This window comes from Salmo salar, chromosome ssa12 (assembly GCF_905237065.1).
Source record: "Salmo salar chromosome ssa12, Ssal_v3.1, whole genome shotgun sequence".
NCBI lineage: Eukaryota > Metazoa > Chordata > Actinopteri > Salmoniformes > Salmonidae > Salmo > Salmo salar.
In genome coordinates this window covers 58,814,898-58,833,180 of record NC_059453.1, presented here as the reverse complement: position 1 = coordinate 58,833,180, position 18,283 = coordinate 58,814,898, and positions in this window count along the sequence as shown.

The following is an 18,283-nucleotide window of genomic DNA, read 5'->3' as shown; positions in this document are numbered from 1 at the left end:
CTCTCCCTATCACACTCTCTCTCTCCCTCCCTATCACACTCTCTCTCTCCCTATCACACTCTCTCTCTCCCTATCACACTCTCTCTCTCCTACCACACTCCTTCTCTACCTATCCCTCTCTCTTTCTCTCCCTATCACACACTATCTCTCCCTATCACATTCTCTCTCTCCCTTTCTCTTTCCCTATCACACTCTCTCTCTCCTTATCAGATGCTCTCTCCCTTCCTATCACATTCTCTCTCCCCATCACTCTCTCTCTCTCTCCCCTATCACAATATCTATCTCCCTATCACACTCTCTCTCTCCCTCTCTCTCGCTCTCCCTATCACACTCTCTCTCCTTATCACACTCTCTCTCCCTTCCTATCACACTCTCTCTCCCTTCCTATCACACTCTCTCTCCCCATCACTCTCTCTCTCTCCCTATCACACTCTCTCTCTCCCTTTCTCTTTCCCTATCACACTCTCTCTCTCCTTATCACACACTCTCTCCCTTCCTATCACACTCTCTCTCTCCCTATCACAATATCTCTCTCCCTATCACACTCTCTCTCTCCCTTTCTCTCTCTCTCCCTATTACAATATCTCTCTCCCTATCACACTCTCTCTCTCCCTTTCTCTCTCTCTCCCTATCACACTCTCTCTCTCCTTATCACACTCTCTCTCCCTTCCTATCACACTCTCTCTCTTCCTATCACACACTCACCCTCTCCCTATCACACACTCACCCTCTCCCTATCACACTCTCTCTCCCTCCCTCCCTATCACACACACTCTCTCTCTCTCCCTATCACACTCTCTCTCTCCCTATCACACTCTCTCTCTCCCTATCACACACTCTCTCTCCCCCTATCACACTCTCTCTCTCCCCCTATCACTCAATTCAATTCAATCTAATTGACTTTATTGACATGGCAAGTTCCTTATTACTTACATTGTCAAAGTATACATATAGAAAAAAATACAAAAATATATATATATTTATATATATATAAAAAACATATATATTTATATATAAATAAATGGTGGGACCAACAGCAATAATAATAGTAGTAGTGGACATGGGATTACCATTAACAACAACAAGAATATTAATCAGAACAACAATACATTAAAGCAATGGTAGTAGACCAGTGTCAACATGACTGAGAAGACACATGACATGGTATGAAAGACAAAACAAAAAAAGATGGGAAATATTATCGACATTACATTGCACTTTTCACTGGCTACCCCTCAGGTTGTGGCAGGAGGACACATATTTGGCTGCCAAAACTGCACATTTCGGCTTTTCACCACTATAAATATTTAATGTTTTCTTCATTTTTATAGTTTCAAATTTTGGGAAAGAAATATTCTCTTAAGTCTGAGTATTTGTCACAGTGTAATAGGAAATACAGCTCTGTCTCTACCTCTCCCCTGGAGCAGAGTGAGCACAGCCTGTCCCCTCTGGGCAGCCATGTTTGTCTGTGACGACCGGTCTCTATAGCCAGACTGTGCTCACTGAGTCTGTACCTAGTCAGTGTTTTCCTCAGTTTTCTATCAGTCACAGTAGTCAGATAGTCTGCCACCATGTACTGTCTGTTTAGAGCCAAATTGCATTGAAGTTTACTTTGATTTTTTTGTGGTGTCTTTCCAATAGGTGATATATTTTTATTTTTGTTTTGTGATGATTTGGTTGGGCCAGATTTTCTGAGTGCTGTCCTGAGGCTCTATGGGGTTGGTTTGGGTTAGTGAACTGAGCCTCAGAACCAGCTGGCTGAGGGGACTCTTCTCTTGTTTCATCTCTTGACATTGTAGAGCTGTGTGATGGAGTGTTTTGGGGTCACTTGTTTTTAGATGGTTGTAAAATTTGATGTCTCTTTTTTCTAATCGAATGAGGAGGGGGTATTGGCCCAATTCTGCTCTACATGCGTTATTTTGAGTTTTTCTTTGCACTTGCAATACAGTCTTGCATAACTCTGCATGCAGTATTTCGATTGGATGTTTGTCCCATTTGGTAAATTCAGTTTTAGTGATGATTGGACCCCATACTTCACTGCCATATAGAGCAATTGGTTCTATAACTCATTTGAAAATTTTGAGCCAGATTCTAATTGGAATTTCGATTTTGATGTTCCTTTTAATGGCATAGAATGCTCTTCTTGCTTTGTCTCTCAGCTCATTCACAGCCATGTGAAAGCTACCCGTGTTGCTGATATTTAGTCTTAGATATGTGTAGATTTTGGTGTGTTCTAATAGAACTGTGCCCAAATAGAATTTAGATTTGTCATCCTGATTTCCAGAACTTTTTTGGGAATATCATTATATTTGTTTTTTTTAGGTTAACGGTCAGAGCCCAGGTCTGACAGAACATGTGAAGATGATCTAGGTGCTGCTGTAACCCCTCTTTAGTGGGAGACAGCAGCACCAGGTCATCTGCGTACAGCATACACTTGATTTCAGTGTTGTGTAGGGTGATACCAGGTGTTGCCGATTCTTCTAATGTTTTTGCCAATTCATTAATGTAGATGTTAAATAGTGTTGGACTTACTGGGTGGCCTTGTTTCACTCCACGTCCCTGAGAGTTATGAAGTCTGTTTGCTTGTTGCCAATTTTAATCACACATTTGTTTTTAGAGTACATTGATTTAATAACATAATATGTTTTCCCTCCAATACCTTTTTCTATTAGTTTATAAAAAAATACCTTTGTGCCAAATTGCTTTCTTGAAATCTACAAAACACGAGTAGATTTTGCCTTTGTTTTGGTTTACTTGTTTGTCAATTAGAGTGTGGAGGGTGTAAATGTGGTCTGTTGTACGATAATTTTTTTTGAAATCCAATCTGGCTTCTGCTCAGGACGTTGTGTTCGTCAAGGAAATGATGTAGTCTACTATTTATAATACTGCAGAAAATTTTCACCAAGTTGCTGTTAACGCAAATTCCTCTGTAATTATTTGGGTCAAATCTATCTCCATTTTTATTGATTGGTGTGATCAATCCCTGGTTCCAAATATCAGGGGAAATACCTGCAGTGAGGATAATGTTGAAGAGTTTGAGTATAGCCAATTTGAATTTGTGGTCTGCATATTTGATCATTTCATTTAAAATACCATCAGCACCACAGGCCTTTTTGGGTTGGAGAGTGCATAGTTTTACAACAATTCTTCTTCTGTAATTGGGGTATCCACAGGATTCTGATAGTCTTTGACTGCTGATTCAAGGATTTGTAATTTTTCTTGTATATCTTTTTGTTCTGGGCTCTTTGTTATATTGCTGTAGATTTTCGCAAAGTGATTTCTGCACATATCCTCATTTTGGATAGCCAATTCCTCCTGATGAGGTTTGTTTAATTTATTCCAATTCTCCCAGAAGTGGTTTGATTCTATGGATTCCTCAATTCCATCCAGCTAATTTCTAATGTGCTGTTCCTTTTTTTTTCTTAGGGTGTGTTTGTATTGCTTCAGTGTTTCCCCATATTGAAGGCGTATATTTTTGTTGACTGGTTCTCTGTGTTTTTAATTAGATATATTTCTCAATGACTTTCTTAGATTTTTGCAATCATTATCAAAACATTTTTCAATATTTGTTATTTTTGGTTTGCTCTTATGCTTCTTTAGATTAGCCAAGGAGGCTAATCTTCTGATCCCTCCTGTCTCAGCCTCCAGTATTTATGCTGCACTAGTTCATGTGTCGGGGGGCTAGGGTCAGTCTGTTACATCTGGAGTATTTCTCTTGTCTTATCCGGTGTCCTGTGTGAATTTAAATATGCTCTCTCTAATTCTCTCTTTCTCTCTTTCTTTTTCTTTCTTTCTTTCTTTCTTTCTTTCTTTCTTTCTTTCTTTCTTTCTTTCTTTCTTTCTTTCTTTCTTTCTTTCTCTCGGAGGACCTGAGCCCTAGGACCATGCCTCAGGACTACCTGGCATGATGACTCCTTGCTGTCCCCAGTCCACCTGGCCGTGCTGCTGCTCCAGTTTCAACTGTTCTGCCTGCGGCTATGGAACCCTGACCTGTTCACCGGACGTGCTTGTTGCACCCTCGACAACTACTATGATTATTATTATTTGACCATGCTGGTCATTTATGAACATTTTAACATCTTGACCATGTTCTGTTATAATATCCACCCGGCACAGCCAGAAGAGGACTGGCCACCCCTCATAGCCTGGTTCCTCTCTAGGTTTCTTCCTGGGTTTTTGGCCTTTCTAGGGAGTTTTTCCTAGGGAGTTTTTCCTAGCCACCGTGCTTCTTTCACATGCATTGCTTGCTGTTTGGGGTTTTAGGCTGGGTTTCTGTACAGCACTTTGAGAAATCAGCTGATGTACGAAGGGCTATATAAATACATTTGATTTGATTTGATTTGAGGCTAATTTGTCAAATATAAAGTTGATGTTCCAAACAGCCAAATTTACACGTTCATTGATGTAGGAGAATGTTAATGCTAAAAAGTTGTCCAGGAGAGATTGTATTTTTTTGGCTACTAATTGCTTTTTGGTGGATGTCTGTACTGTTTGCACTCCATCTATAGGCCTGTTTAGTACCATGTAATTTATTGGGCCGTGATGCTTCCATGGCTGAGTTCCGCTCTTCTCAGATACACTGTGATTTTACTGTGGTCTGAGAGAGGTGTTAGTGGGCTGACTGTGAAGGCTCTGAGAGACTCTGGGTTGAGGTCGGTGAGGAAGTAATTTACAGTGCTGCTGCCAAGGGATGAGCTGTAGGTGTACCTACCAAAAGAGTCCCCTCTTAGCCTACCATTGACTATGTACAGACCGAGTGTTCGACAGAGCTTCACAAGCTGTACTCCATTTTTGTTTTTCACTTTGTCATAGTTGTTTCTGTGGGGGTATGTGGGGAGGGAAAGGTTGTTGCTTCCTGGTAGGTGTTTACCCCCATGACTGTTAATAGTGTCTTGTTCTTCTGCTGTTCTAGCATTCAGGTCTCCACAGACCAGTATGTTGCCTTGGGCCTGAAAGTGACGAATCTCCCTCTCTAGAATGAAGAAACACTCTTCATTGAAGTAGGGTGACTCCGGGGCACAGAGGAAGATGTTTTTATCTGTAAAGATGGCCTCCTTGTTGATTTTTAACCAGATAAAGAATTCTCCTGTTTTGATCAATTCGATTGAATGAATTAGTTCAGATTTATACCATATTAGCATTCCCCCTGAGTCTGCCCTATCTGATTCCTTTTCATTTAGTGGATGGTAGGATTATCTCCCTATAACCTAGTGGACAGCCAGTGGAAACATCACCTCTGCACCATGTTTCCTGTAGTACTACAATATCAACATCATTAATTTCTTTCAGGAAGTCTTCGTTTCTGCTCTTTAGCCCAAAAGCAGAGGAATTCAATCCTTGTATATTCCAACATGCAACGTAAAAAGATTTCATAACTTTTTTTCTCTTTACCTTCAAAATGAGACAAACACTCACAATCCAACAATAACTATTAAAATAGGATTTTTCAATTAACGTAAACTCTTATTATGCAAATGTAATTTGTTTATCATTTAAGATAGCATTTGTGTCATGCCACTTGGGTTGATGTAGTGTGAGGATGGTGGAGTTCTTGTGCTCATCTTACCATGACCCTCGGCCTATCACATGTGAGCATAGTAGACTCAGCATTTGTTTAATGTCACTCATTTGGTTGGTGGGGGCTGGGCCAGTTGCTCCTCTCACAGCCTGTGCGTAGCTCTGCCTGCTGGGCTGTGGCTCCTCCAAGTGTGGGTCTGTGGTGGGGGGCAGGGGGGTAGTAGGCCTCGTCTGGGTGGGTCTGAAGCTGGGCCGAGGTGGTCTGTGCTGCGCTGGCTGTGGTGGGCATTGAGGTTGGTGGTGCTGTGGCTGGCGGGTCCAGGGTGCTGGTCCGGGGTGTTGTCTCGGTGATCTCGGAGGGGTTGAAATTGCTACGCTGTTCCTGGGTGGAGAGGTCGGGCTGCGGTTTAAAGCAACGTCCTTGAGAGTCTTGGCAAGGATGGGGACTGTCTCCCTGTACAGGTGAACATGGTCATAGAGACAGTCCAGATCGAGGTGGGATGGTGGGCCAGGTGTACATTGGGTCGCAGGGCACAGTCCTGGGAGAGGCTGGCGTTTATTCTTTGGATTGTGGCAGGGTGGAAGTCCTTCCTCTGCAGAAGGGTTAACACCACAATCCTTGAGTTGGGGAAGATTGCGGAGGCCGTCTCAATCACTCCCCTCAGTGAAGTCGCCACCCTCTCCTGCTGAGCACGTTCGTCGTTGCTTCCGGTGTGTATGATTATGTGGCTTAGCGACCCAAGATGGGCCTTATCAAGCAGCTCCATGGCACTTTGCGTTGTTGGTCACCATACCTTTCTCGTTTTGAGTGGGAAAAGTTTATTCTCCTGAACAAACTTCCCATTTCAGTCCATCAACAGGACGATGTCAGCCAGGGTTTCTTCTGGACTGGAGGGGGCAGAGGGGGTGCTGGTCTGGTCACTCTCTATTTCTCACTCTCTCCGTATCACTCTCTCCCCCTATCACTCTTTCTCTCCCTTGCTATAACTCTCTCCCTATCACACTCTCTCTCCCTATCACACTCTCTCTCTCTCTCTCTCTCTCTCTCTCTCTCATTCTCTCTCTCTCTCCCTATCACTCTCTCTCACTCCCTATCTCTATCTCCCTCTCTGTCTCTCCCCATCTCTATCTCTTCCTATCACTCTCTCTCTCCCTATCACTCTCTCTCACTCCCTATCTCTCTCTCCCTATCTCTCTCTCCCTATCTCTAGCTCTCCCTATCACTCTCTCTCTCCATATAACTCTCTCTCCCCATAACTCTCTCTCCCTATCACTCACTCTCCCTATCTCTCTCTCTCTCCCTATCCCTCTCTCTCTCTCCCTATCACACTCTCGCTATCACAGTCTCTCTCTCTCTCGCTATCACACACTCTCTCTATCTTGCTATCACACTCTATCTCTCTCCCTATCACAATCTCTCTCTCTCTCTCTCTTTCACACTCTCTCTCTCTCTCCCTATCACTTTCTCTCTCTCCCTATAACTTTCTCTCTCCCTATCACACTCTCCCTCTCTCCCTATCATTCTCTCTCTCCCTATCATACTCTCTCCCTCCCTATCCCTATCTCTAGCTCTCCCTATCACTCTCTCTCTCCATATAACTCTCTCTCTCCCATAACTCTCTCTCCCTATCACTCACTCTCCCTATCTCTCTCTCTCCCTATCTCTCTCCCTCTCTCCCTATCACACTCTCGCTATCACAGTCTCTCTCTCTCTCGCTATCACACACTCTCTCTATCTTGCTATCACACTCTATCTCTCTCCCTACCACACTCTCTATCTCCCTATCACAATCTCTCTCTCTCTCTCTCTTTCACACTCTCTCTCTCTCCCTATCACTTTCTCTCTCTCCCTATAACTTTCTCACTCCCTATCACACTCTCCCTCTCTCCCTATCACTCTCTCTCTCCCTATCATACTCTCTCCCTCCCTATCACTCTCTCTCCCTATCCCTCTCTCTCTCTCTCCCGATCACACTCTTGCTATCACAGTCTCTCTCTCTCTCTCTCTATCACACTCTCTCTATCTTGCTATCACACTCTCTCTCTCCCTATCACTCTCTCTCTCTTTCTCTCTCCCTATCACTCTCTCTCTAACCCTATCACTCTCTCTCCCCAGCACTCTCTCTCTCCCTATCACACTCTCTCTCTCCATATCACCCTCTCTCTCTGCCTATCACTCTCGATCTCTCACTCTCTCTCCCTTTGACACTCTCTCTCTCTTCCTATCACTCCATCTCCCCTTGGCTATCACTCTTTCTCCTTATCTATCTCTCTCTCCCTATCACAATCTCTCTCTCTCCCTATCACACACTATCTTTCTCCCTATCACGCTCTCTCTATCACACTCTCTCCCCATCCCTCTCTCTCTCTCCCTATCATACTCTCGCTATCACAGTCTCTCTCTCTCGCTATCACACTCTCTTTATCTTGCTATCACACTCTCTCTCCCTATCATTCTCTCTCTCCCTACCACAGTCTCTCTCTCCCAATCACTCACTCTCTCTTTCTCTCTCCCTATCACTCTCTCTCTAACCCTATCACGCTCTCTCCCCAGCATTCTCTCTCTCCCTATTGCACTCACTCTCTCCCTATCACTCTCTCTCTACCTATCACCCACTGTCTCTCTCCCTACCACTCTCTCTTTCTCCCTATCACTCTCTCTTTCTCCCTATCACTCTCTCTTTCTCCCTATCACTCTCTCTCTTCCTATCACTCTCTCTCTCCCTATCACTCTCTTTCTCTTTCAAACTCTCTCTCTCCCTCTCTCTTTCTCTTTCTCCTTATCACTCTCTCTATCCCTATCACACTCTCTCTCTCCCTATCACTCTCTCTCTCTCTCCCTATCACTCTCTCTCTCTCTCCCTATCACTCTCTCTCTTCCTATCCCTCTCTCTATGCCTATCACTCTATCACCCACTCTCTCTCTCTCCCTATCACACTCTCTCCCTAACACTCTCTCTCTATCATTCTCTTTCTATCTCTCACTCTCTCCCTATCACACTCTCCCTATCACTCTCTCTCCCTATCACACACTCTCTCCCTTAGACACTCTCTCTCTCCCTATCCCACTCTCTCTCTCCCAATCACTCTCTCTCTGCCTTTCACTCTCTCCCCATCACTCTCTCTCTCTATCATTCTCTCTCTATCTCTCACTCTCTCTCCCTATCACACTCTCCCTATCACTCTCTCTCTCCCTATCCCACTCTCTCTCTCCCTATCCCACTCTCTCTCTCCCAATCACTCTCTCTCTCTGCCTTTCACTCTCTCCCTGTCACTCTCTCTCCCTATCACACTCTTTCTCTCCCTATAACACTCTCTCTCCCTATCACTCTCTCTCTCTCTCTCTCTCTCCCCTATCACACTCTCTCTGCCTATCACTCTCGATCTCTCACTCTCTCTCCCTGTCACACTCTCTGTCTCCCTATGACACTCTCTCTCTCTCTCTCTTTCCCTATCACACTCTCTCTCTCCTTATCACACGCTCTCTCTCTATCACACTCTCTCTCCCTATCATTCTCTCGCTGCCTATCACTCTCTCCCTGTCACTCTCTATTTCTCACTCTCTCTCCCTACCACACTCTCTCTCTCCATATCCCACTCTCTCTCTCCCTATCACTCTCTCTCCGTATCACACACTCTCTCTCTCCCTATCACTCTCTCTCTCCCTATGACAATCTCGCTCTCTCTCTCTCCCTATCACTCTCTCTCCCTATCACTCTCTCTCTCTTCCTATCACTCCAATCACTCCTATCACAAACATGGCTTAGGCATGTCACTTTCTCTCCCTATCACACTCTCTCTCCCTCTCTCTGCCTATCACTCTCTGCCTATCACTCTCTCACTCTCTCGGCCTATCACTCTGTCACTCTCTCTGGCTATCACTCTCTCACCCTATCACTCTCTCCCTCTCCCTATCTCTCTCTCACTCTCTCCACCTTACTATCTCTCTCTCCCCCTTACTATCTCTCTCTCCCTATCACTCTCTCTCTCTCCCTATCACTCCACCCTCTCTCAATCTTGTGCTGCTGGGGAGACTTAGGCATAAAATGCATCCCTCGGAAACATGGCTTAGGCATGTCACTCATTCGTTCCTTCCCTCTTCCCTTTGTCTTCAGCTTACTTGCTATCATATACAGAACCATACTCAGGATGAGATATTTGATGTGTCACATTGAAAAATCCTTGCGGCATTAACACAGGAGAGAATGGGCACCTGTCAGAGAGACTGGTACACGGGGAAAACGGAATGACAAACTAGAAGAAATTAAATTCACATTGCAGCCATTTTATTTGTTTGTTACTAAAATGGCTGCTGAGGATATATAAGACTCACATTTGTTGTGACAACACTGTAATAGTCATTTCAAAGAAATGAATTACCCACCAACAAATTTGTTAAGCATTTTGAATGACATCAGATAAGCATAAGTACACCTGTGGTAAAGTTGTAGTCCTTTTCTGATGTCTAATCAACCTTATTCTGACCATAACATTTTTTCAAACAAAATCATTGATATTTTTTTTTGCCTTGAAATTTTCTAAAATGTGTTCCTTAAATAAAAATGGACAAATAACTGCTCCCCACTCTCAGAATAGTCGTCAGTAGAGTCAGAGTGATGACGAGGTCCCAGAAGGGATGTATATCTCTGACACTAATTTATTTTGAGTGCTAGTTGCCAGAGGTGTAGAGAGCGAGAGACACTCCTCCGCATCAGCTTTCCCGGACTCCTCTGCCCCCCTCTCCCAAAAAAGCGCCACCTCGCAGATCCACAGAGCCCGGCGCTCATGGGTCATTAAGGCCAGCTGTCATAGCTACTGTCATAAGGCTAGCCTGCCAACACCCGTGAATTCACACACCTCGACGAAGAGGACCGTGTTCAGGGTCCAAACATAGCATCCCACTCACTAGGTCTGTTGTTGCAACAGCTTAATGGATGGGGAAAATAAACATATTTACCTACCATTGGACATAGCAAGTGGCCAGTGAAAATACAAGACAGCTTTATTCAATTAAACACAGTTATCAGGCTTTTTAAGGCAGATTGATGTTCTGTAAAAAAATGTAGTTATTAATATTAATTTTGAATCTCATGTTGGTTGACACAGCAAACACATTTTTAAAAGTTAACAGTTTGAATGTAGACTAGGGAGCACAAGGGCAATTAAGCAATAATACATGAGTCCAAGTGTTATGACATTTTTATCATGGCTGTGACGTGGTCAGAGCCATGAGCAGAAGCTGAGTGGCGTAGACCACCATAGCCATGATAAAAATTTCATAACACATGGACTTGAGTGTATTATTGCTTTAATTTAAGGATCAGACCGTTCTTTTCCATTTTCGCATAAAATGACATACCCAAATTCTAAATGCCTGTAGCTCAGGACCTAAGCAAGGATATGCATATTCTTGATACCATTTGAAAGGAAACATTTTGCAGTTTGTGGAAATGTGAATTTAATGTAGGAGAATATAACACATTAGATCTTGTAAAAGATAATACAAAGACATTTTTTTTGTACCATCATCTTTGAAATGCAAGTTAAAGGCCAATTAGCATTTTAGCCACTAGATGGCATCAGTGTATGTGCAAAGTTTTACACTGATCCAATGAACCATTGCATTTATGTTCAAAATGCTGTATCAAGACTGCCCAAATGTACCTAATTGGTTTATTAATACATTTTCAAGTTCAAAATTGTGCACTCTCCTCAAACAATAGCATGGTATTCTTTCACTGTAATAGCTACTGTAAATTGGACAGTGCAGTTAGATTAACAAGAATGTAAGCTTTCTGCCCATATCAGATATGTCTATGTACTGGGATTTTTTTGTTTGTTACCTTCAACCTCATGCTAATCACATTAGCCTACATTAGCTAAACTGTCCCACTGGGTTGGGACACCAATCCCGTAGAGGTTAATACAATTGGTTACAGCATGAAAAAGCAAGATGCTTTCCCAAACCACCAATTTTTCAACAAAACGTGATGCTACGTTAACTAACACTAGTTGTCAAGTGCAAGTCATCCTCATCCTCTGCAGGTGGGGGAGACACTGCAGGGACGTAACGTCTACTCTAACGTCTAACACGCTCCAAAACAGGAAGGGGGATTTGTTGTTTTAGAACAAGAGGGAGCAGACGTAAAATGCTATCAGCGGGGAACCGTGGGGAGTGTGTGTGAGGAAGGGAGACGAGCGTTGCTGTAACACAGCTCAGATCACTACTGACACATCAGAGGAAGAGAGCCCAAGCCCTACATGTACTGTAGGAGCCCCGCCTGTCAACCTGGAGACAGCCACACAGAGAGAGTATAGAGGGGAATCAAACAAAACCTAAATAATGCATGGAAAATGGGCTGTGAGACGTTGTGTCTGTGTGTGTGGGGACGGGGTAGTGTGTGTGTGTATGTGTGTGTGTCTGTGTGTACATGCAAGGCTTTATCTATGCCTGAATGTGTTTGCGTGTTCACCTTTGGTTGGGTGTGTTGTGTCTGTGTGTGTTTGTCTGTGCGCGTGTGTGCTTGCGGTGGTGTGTGCATGCATTAGTCGTTGCTTTCATATGCATCTGTGTGTGTGTACATGTGTGCGGTTGCCAAAGCGCACGCACAAGTGTGTGCATGTGTGTGAGGTTGGGTCTCTGTTCGTGCCTGTGTGTGTGTGTGTGTGTGTGTGTGTGGGTCATTGTTCTATACCAACTGCACCACCTACTGTAGATCCTTTGGGGCCTCCTTGTGACTCATTCTACTCTGGCTGCTGTAATCATGTTGCTTGCCACCCTGGTTTCTAAACCTGATTTGTCCAGATTGTTACCCCGCCCCCCCCTCGGTAATGTCAGCTGATTGATGGAGTTTGTTTAGCTTTAATTAAACTGCAGGTGAGTTGCCAGGCCTGTGCACTCCGCTGAAGCAGAAAACTCAACTTGGTTAGGTTAGAAATTGGATTTCCGAAAAGAAATAACGCTGTACAAGTAGGTGTTGTTGTTTTTGCCGTTTTTTTTACGAAATGTGAGAGTCTTTGTTTGTGCCTCTCGGGACTTGAAACAAGTTGTTAATTTGCGTCTGGATTTTCCAACTACAAATTCTAATTGTAATGAAGATTTCCCACAATTCCCCAAACTATGTTTTTTTCCCCCATGCTGGATCACCACACAGCTATGTGCTTATATATGTAATTGTACTCATTCTAAACAATACAGAGAGCAATTATTTTACCTACAGAACATGTGGTCATGAAAATGTGAGCGTTTTTACATAGACAAGGGTGTCTTTCTGTTTCATGGACAGAGCCAGTGCCGTAGCTCTCCCTCGCACAGAGAGTGGAAGCAATGGCAAAACCAACAGTGCTTGATACTTTATTTATTTTCTTGACATGAATTCAAGAATTAACCATTTTCAAACAATCACAATTCTTTTAGAAAACATGAGAATATGAATTTATATGCAAAATTGCTAGCAATTTACATGAACTGTGCAGTACATCATTAAGCATACATTTCACATATATGAGCACCCCGTCAACACAACATTATAGTTTCAAACTCAATGTCAAAATGAATAAAACCACATTTATAAAATATCCACACAGTTACAGTGAATACTAGAATTATAATGTCTACACAAAAACAATTGCTAGAACCAAATATGTATAGTGCCTTCAGAAAGTATTCACACCCCTTAACTTTTTCCACATTTTGTTGTGTTACAGCCTGAATAAATAAATAACTGTATTCGACCCCTTTGTATGGCAAGCCTAATTACGTTTAGGAGTAAACATGTGCTTAGCAAGTCACATGATGAGTTGCATGGACTCACTCTGTGTGCAATAATAATGTTTAACATGATTTTTTAATGACTACCTCGTCTCTGTATCCCACACATACAATTATCTGGAAGGTCCCTCAGTCAAGCAGTGAATTTCAAACACAGATTCAACCACAAAGACCAGGGAGATTTCCAGTGCCTTGCAAAGAAGGGAACCTATTGGTAGATGTGAAAATATTCAAAAAGCAAACATTGAATATCCCTTTGAGCAAGGTGAAGTTATTAATTACACTTTGGATGGTGTATCATCAAACCCAGTAATAACAAAGATACAGGCGTCCTTCCTAACTCAGTTGCCAGAGAGGAAGGAAACCGCTCAGTCCAATGGTGACTTTAAAACAGTTACAGACTTTAATGGCTGTGATAGGAGGAAACTGAGGATGGATCAACAACATTGTAGTTACTCCACAACACTAACCTAATTGACAGAGTGAAAAGAAGGAAGCCTGTACAGAATCCAAATATTCCAAAATGTGCACGCTGTTTGCAACAAGGCACTAAAGTAATTCTGAAAAAAATGTGGCAAAGCAATTACCTTTTTGTACTGAATAAAACGTGTTATGTTTGGGGCAAACTCAATACAACACATTACTGAATACCACTCTCCATATTTTCAAGCATAGCAGTGGATGCATCATGTTATGGGTATGCTTGTAATCATTAAGGACTGGGGAGTTTATCAGGATTAAAAAAAGTTAAGCACAGGTAAAATCCTATAGGAAAACCTGGTTCAGTCTGCTTTCCACCAGACACTGGGAGATTAATTCACCTTTCTAATTCACCTTTCAGCAGGACGATAACGTAAAACATAAGGCAAAATCTACACTGGAGTTTACCATGAAGACAGGGAATGTTCCAGAGTGGCCAAGTTACAGTTTTGACTTAAATCGGCTTCAAAATCTAAGGCAAGACCTGAAAATGGTTGTCTAGCAATGATCAACAACCAATTTGACAGAGTTTAAAGAATAATAATTGGCAAATGTTGCACAATCCAGGTGTGGAAAGCTCTTAGAGACTTACCCAGAAAGACTCACAGCTGTAATTGCTGCCAAATGTGCTTCTACAAAGTAATGACTCAGGGGTGTGACTACTCAGGTAAATTTGATATTTTCAATAAACTTGCACATATTTCTAAAAGCATGTTTTCACTATGTCATTATGGGGCATTGTATGTAGATGGGTGAGACAAAATCTATTTAATCAATTTTGAATTCATGCATTACACAACAAAATGGGGAATGAGTCAAGGGGTATGCATAAGGCACTGTATACTGTAGGATAGACAAGCTTTTAGCTGACGGCTGTATTCTATACAGAACTGAACAATAAAAAGGAGAAATGCATGTCAAACCTTCCATGCACCTAAAATGTTAAATACAGCACTCTGCTGATGTAAAACAATAAGCTGTAACAATGCTACCTAGCATCTGTATGACAGAGGATTTCAAAAGGACTAACAAAACTAGCAATGTAAATGTACCTTCTGCTATAGTTAGATGAACTTCTAAGTAGACATTTTCATACTCACAAGCAATGCTTACACAGGCATAACAAAAGGATGTCTGCAGATCATCATGTGTACATATTTGTACTGAGAAATGTGCTTAATAAAATTAAACACTTTCTGCTTCCTGTTTACAGCGCCACAGAAGAAGGTACAACTAACTACATGCAAGAAATGACATGGACAGCAGTTGGCGCTAAATCACAAAGTGCATACATAACCTGAATGAGATGCAGAACACTGCCCACCTGGCGTCGGTAAGATACCACTACTTACTTTTTAAGACAACCTCAATGGTTGGTAAACCTTCGGTCCTCTTTTAGGTTACATGACCATGTCTTCTGACAATAAAGGCTGACCAAACTTTCCGTATGTAAGATATTGTGTGCTATAGCTTGGAAAATAAATACATGTGACTCTGTAGTCCGCACCTTGGGGGGGCGATACTGTAAAGCCCTGGCCTTCGAGAGGTGTTTTTGTTCTTCATTTTGGTTAGGCCAGGGTGTTACATTGGGTGGGCGTTCTATGCTCTTTTTCTATGTTGGTTTGTTTTGTTGATTTTGGCCGTGTGGCTTCCAATCAGGCACAGCTGTAGAGTGTTGTTGCTGATTGGGAGTCACACATAAGTGCCTGTTTTTCCATTGGGGTTTTGTGGGTAATTGTTTCTGTTAGTGTTTTGCACCTGACAGGACTGTTTGGCTGTCGGTTTTCTTATTTTTGTATAGTGTTCTTTCGTCTATTAAATATTCAATGATGAACACTAACTCCGCTGCACCTTGGTCTACTCTCTCTCACGACAGCCGTTACACATCTTTGGATCTGTTGGGGCGGTATTGGAATTGGAGTGGGTCCAGGGTGTCTCAGAAGATGGTGTTAATGTGAGCCATGACCAGCCTTTCAAAGCATTTCATGGCTACAGAAGTGAGTGCTATGGGTCGATAGTCATTTAGACAGGTTAACTTGGCCGCATTGGGTACAGGGATTATGGTGGTCTGCTCGAAACATACAGATATTACATACTGGGTCAAGGAGACAATGAAAATGTCAGTGAAGACACTTGCCAGCTAGACAGCACATGCTCTGAGTTTGTGTCCTGGTAATCCGTCTGGCCCTGCGTCCTTGTGAATGTTGACCTGTTTAAAGGTCTTACTCACATCAGCTACGGAGAGCGTGATCCTACAGTCATCCAGAACAACTGGTGCTTTCATGCATGGTTCAGTGTTGCTTGCCTTGAAGTCAGCATAGAAGGTATTTAGCTTGTCTGGTAGGCTCACGTCACTGACAGCTAGTGGCTGGGTTTCCCTTTATAGTCTATTATAGTTTACAATCCCTGCCACATCCAATGAGCATCAGAGCCGATGTAGTAGGATTCGATCTTGGTCCTGTATTGACGCTTTCCCTGTTTGATGGTTCGTCGGAGGGCGTAGCAGGATTTCTGATCAGCGCTCGGATTACTGTCCCGCTCCTTGAAAGCGGCAGCTCTTGCCATTAACCTCTATGGGCTAGGTGGGACGCTTGCGTCCCACCTACTCAACAGCCAGTGTAATCCCGTGGCGCGATATTCAAATACCTTAGAAATGCTATTACTTCAATTTCTCAAACATATGACTATTTTACACCATTTTAACCTGTTAGGGCTAGGGGGCAGTATTGACACGGCTGGATAAAAAACATACCCGATTTAATCTGGTTACCACTCCTACCCAGTAACTAGAATATGCATATACTTATTACATATGGATAGAAAACACCCTAAAGTTTCTAAAACTGTTTGAATGGTGTCTGTGAGTATAACAGAACTCAAATGGCAGGTCAAAACCTGAGAGATTCCTTTACAGGAACTGGCCTGTCTGACCATTTCTTGAACTTCTTTTCCATCTCTATCTTTTACTAAGGATCTCTGCTCTAACGTGACACTTCCCACGTCTTCCATAGGCTCTCAGAGCCCGGGAAAAAACAGAATGTCGTCATTCCAGCCCCAGGCTGAAACACATTATCGCCTTTCTCAAGTGGCCGATCAAGGGACTCTGGGCTTATGCGCGTGACCCGACCGCCCCCGCCTTTGTGATTTTTTCCTCTGTTTGCCGAAAAGGAGGTTCCCTGTCGGAATATTATCGCTTTTCTACGAGAAAAATGGCGTAAAAATTGATTTTAAACAGCGGTTGACATGCTTCGAAGTACGGTAATGGAATATTTAGAATTTTATTGTCACGAATTGCGCCATGCGCGCGACACTCCTTTACCATTTCGGATAGTGTCTGGAACGCACGACCAAAACGCCGCTATTCGGATATAACGATGGATTATTTTGGACCAAACCAACATTTGTTATTGAAGTAGCAGTCCTGGGTGTGGATTCTGACGAAGACAACAAAAGGTAATCAAACTTTTATAATAGTAAATATGATTATGGTGAGTGCTAAACTTGCCGGGTGTCTAAATAGCGAGCCCGTGATGCCTGGGCTATGTACTTAGAATATTGCAAAATGTGCTTTCACCAAAAAGCTATTTTAAAATCGGACATATCGAGTGCATAGAGGAGGTCTGTATCTATAATTCTTAAAATAATTGTTATGCTTTTTGTGAACGTTTATCGTGAGTAATTTAGTAAAATGTTAGCGAATTCCCCGGAAGTTTGCTAGTATGCTAGTTCTGAACGTCACATGCTAATGTAAAAAGCTGGTTTTTTATATAAATATGAACTTGATTGAACAAAACATGCATGTATTGTATAACATAATGTCCTAGGGTTGTCATCTGATGAAGATCATCAAAGGTGAGTGCTGCATTTAGCTGTCTTCTGGGTTTTGGTCACATTATATGCTGGCTTGAAAAATGGGTGTCTGATTATTTCTGGCTTGGTACTCTGCTGACATAATCTAATGTTTTGCTTTCGTTGTAAAGCCTTTTTGAAATCGGACAGTGTGGTTAGGTTAACGAGAGTCTTGTCTTTAAATAGCTGTAAAATAGTCATATGTTTGAGAAATTGAAGTAATAGGATTTTTAAGGTTTTGAAAATCGCGCCACAGGCTGCAAGTGGCTGTTACGTTAATCTAACCACACTGTCCGATTTCAAAAAGGCTTTACAACGAAAGCAAAACATTAGATTATGTCAACAGAGTACCCAGCCAGAAATAATTAGACACCCATTTTTCAAGCTAGCATATGATGTCACATAAACCCAAACCACAGCTAAATGCAGCACTAACCTTTGATGATCTTCATCAGATGACACACCTAGGACATTATGTTATACAATACATGCATGTTTTGTTCAATCAAGTTCATATTTATATAAAAAACCAGTTTTTTTACATTAGCATGTGACTAGCATGTGACTAGCATTCCCACCGAACACTTCCGGTGAATTTACTAAATTACTCACGATAAACGTTCACAAAAAACATAACAATTATTTTAAGAATTATAGATACAGAAC